Source organism: Coregonus clupeaformis, unplaced genomic scaffold (assembly GCF_020615455.1).
Source record: "Coregonus clupeaformis isolate EN_2021a unplaced genomic scaffold, ASM2061545v1 scaf0261, whole genome shotgun sequence".
In the NCBI taxonomy this organism is placed as follows: domain Eukaryota; kingdom Metazoa; phylum Chordata; class Actinopteri; order Salmoniformes; family Salmonidae; genus Coregonus; species Coregonus clupeaformis.
The window spans coordinates 407,501-410,970 of record NW_025533716.1 but is presented as its reverse complement, the minus strand read 5'-3'; the positions used below and the strand labels follow the sequence as shown (position 1 = coordinate 410,970).

Sequence of the window (3,470 nt, the reverse complement as noted above, 5' to 3'; positions counted from 1 at the left end):
CACACATCCATCCCTCTCTCTTTTCCTCCCTCCTTTACTCCCTCCCTCCCTCCTTTACTCCCTCCCTCCCTCTTTTCCTCCCTCCTTTCCTCCCTCCCTCTCTCTTTTCCTCCCTCCTTTCCTCCCTCCCTCCCTCCTTTCCTCCCTCCCTCTTTTCCTCCCTCCCTCCCTCTTTTCCTCCCTCCTTTCCTCCCTCCCTCTTTTCCTCCCTCCTTTCCTCCCTCCCTCTCTCTTTTCCTCCCTCCTTTCCTCCCTCCCTCTCTCTTTTCCTCCCTCCTTTCCTCCCTCCCTCTTTTCCTCCCTCGTTGAGAGATCTCTTAGTGAAGCTTATTGGCACATATACTTTTTCGTCTATCTGGCAATTTATGTGCGTACGTCTGTGGTTTCTGTCACAACTGGGGCCTTTCTCCTTAGTATGTAGTATCTAGAGTAGTACACTGTAGTATACACTGGTTAGTATACACTGGAGTACACTGTAGTATACACTGGAGTACACTGTAGTATACACTGGAGTACACTGTAGTATACACTGGTTAGTATACACTGGAGTACACTGTAGTATACACTGGTTAGTCTACACTGGAGTACACTGTAGTATACACTGGTTAGTATACACTGGAGTACACTGTAGTATACACTGGTTAGTATACACTGGAGTACACTGTAGTATACACTGGAGTACACTGTAGTATACACTGGTTAGTATACACTGGAGTACACTGTAGTATACACTGGAGTACACTGTAGTATACACTGGTTAGTATACACCGGAGTACACTGTAGTATACACTGGTTAGTATACACTGGTTAGTATACACTGTATACATCATTGTCTGGTGGAAAAGTTGAGAGTGTTTTGATAGCAGCAGAATCATAATTAGCTGGTCCCTGGTCATTCAAAATGGCCGCCATGTCGAAATGGCTGCCATGTATTGGCCTTAGTACTGAGGATTAGGGCCAGGAGTTTAGAGTTTCTCCTGATCAGGTCACATGGTCAGGAAATGAAATACTCCTAGCCCCACTGATTATGAGAAGACGAGAGTCCAGAAACCCAGAAAAGGATTGATAGTGTTAAATAGAGAGAGAGAGAGAGAGAGAGAGAGAGAGAGAGAGAGACGGAGAGGGAGAGAGGGAGAGAGAGAGAGAGCGAGAGAGAGCGAGAGAGAGAGTGAGAGAGAGTGAGAGAGAGTGAGAGAGTGAGAGAGAGTGAGAGAGAGAGAGAGAGAGAGAGAGAGAGAGAGAGAGAGAGAGAGAGAGAGAGAGAGAGAGAGAGAGAGAGAGAGAGAGACGGAGAGACGGAGAGACAGAGAGACAGAGAGACAGAGAGACAGAGAGACAGAGAGACAGAGAGACAGAGAGACAGAGAGACAGAGAGACAGAGAGACAGAGAGACAGAGAGACAGAGAGACAGAGAGACAGAGAGACAGAGAGACAGAGAGACAGAGAGACAGAGAGACAGAGAGACAGAGAGACAGAGAGACAGAGAGACAGAGAGACAGAGAGACAGAGAGACAGAGAGACAGAGAGACAGAGAGACAGAGAGACAGAGAGACAGAGAGACAGAGAGACAGAGAGACAGAGAGACAGAGAGACAGAGAGACAGAGAGACAGAGAGACAGAGAGACAGAGAGACAGAGAGACAGAGAGACAGAGAGACAGAGAGACAGAGAGACAGAGAGACAGAGAGACAGAGAGACAGAGAGACAGAGAGACAGAGAGACAGAGAGACAGAGAGACAGAGAGACAGAGAGACAGAGAGACAGAGAGACAGAGAGACAGAGAGACAGAGAGACAGAGAGACAGAGAGACAGAGAGACAGAGAGACAGAGAGAGAGAGAGAGAGAGAGAGAGAGAGGGAGAGAGAGAGAGGGAGAGAGGGAGAGAGAGAGAGAGAGAAGGAGAGAGAGAGAGAGAGTGCAAGAACACGAACAGCGAACAAGAGAACGACAGAGGAGTGAGTGACACATCAATAATGGTGTAAAGCCTAACTGTAAACCATTTCACTTTGCTTGATTGTACACATTAAAACAGTACCACAGCTTTTGAACAGTAACACAGCTTTTAAAAAACCTACAATACAAAAGAAGAAATGCGTTGCAACCTTGTCTTAATCATAGGACGAGACAAAGTCACAAGTCAGTAAAAAACAAACGAAATACATTTCTTACAGAGTAAAAAATAAAATAAAAAGATAATCACAGATCTATATAGTACTACAAAACGAGATGGATGTTGTTTATACTTTGTGGTAACCCTTTACCGATTCCTCTTCAACAGTGACACACAGGCAGGTATTCAATCAAACTCGCATTTAGAAATGTTTCTGCAGTGTCTTTGTTTTTTAAACTGGTGTCTTCACGCACCCACACTTCTGTGAGCTGGAAGCATCTACCTGTCAGGGGAGTCTACCTGGCAGTAGTATTAGGTGTTTACATTACTCCCAAAACCATTATGTCATGCCATTTGATCGTTTGACCATGGGTAAAATAAACCGCTACTGCGTAAATATCGGAATGCGGATTTGATTGAATTGGGCCCATAAGGTTGAGTTGGTGCTCATTATGACTTATTACTATAGAAATATCCTCCTCTTCCTCCTCCTCCTCTTCCTCCTCCTCCTCTTCATCCTCCTCCTCTCCTTCTTCATTCACCTGAATCAACATTCTGGTCCCAAAGAAAACTGGTGTCTTTCATGATCCATGATTCCAAGGAGTCTCGTTTCATTAACACTGTTTGTTCCTTTCATTTTCAATCCTCAAAAGTCTCTCTGCATCGTCCCGACAACGTCCAATCAATCAATCCGTGCCGGAAACCAGAAAGTGGACTTTCTTGATAAAATAAAACAAATGATGGTATGTTTGTCATCCTACTGTAGTCCAGTACATATCCAGGTGGGTGCTGCTTGGTACACATCGGTCGTGGATGAAGTGAGTTCCCCTAACTGTCTTCCTTTACCATGTAAAGACTTGTTCCATTGTGGATGAAGTGAGTTCCCCTAACCGTCTTCCTTTACCATGTAAAGACATGTTCCATTGTGGATGAAGTGAGTTCCCCTAACTGTCTTCCTTTACCATGTAAAGACATGTTCCATTGTGGATGAAGTGAGTTCCCCTAACCGTCTTCCTTTACCATGTAAAGACTTGTTCCATTGTGGATGAAGTGAGTTCCCCTAACCGTCTTCCTTTACCATGTAAAGACTTGTTCCATTGTGGATGAAGTGAGTTCCCCTAACCGTCTTCCTTTACCATGTAAAGACATGTTCCATTGTGGATGAAGTGAGTTCCCCTAACCGTCTTCCTTTACCATGTAAAGACTTGTTCCATTATCAATCCATTGAATCCTCAATCCATTGTTCAGTAGTGCCAGTTTGCGTCCAAAATGGCACCCTATTCCCTATATAGTGCACAAAGTAGTGCACTTCTGACTGAGTGGTGAGTGGGTTTGGGTTAGGGCTGGAGGTACCCCTGGTC

At 45.0% G+C, this 3,470-nt stretch overlaps 1 protein-coding gene across 1 annotated transcript in view; it reads right to left on the bottom strand.

The window, feature by feature from the left end:
• Positions 1 to 2,249: 2,249 nt before the first annotated feature.
• Positions 2,250 to 3,470, bottom strand: part of LOC121551701 (receptor-type tyrosine-protein phosphatase delta) — a 237,095-nt gene continuing 235,874 nt past the window's right edge. Inside the window, 1 exon segment of the mRNA XM_045214471.1 lies at positions 2,250 to 3,470. This exon segment is cut by the window's right edge and continues 294 nt beyond it. The gene's annotated coding sequence lies outside the window, so the exon portion shown is untranslated.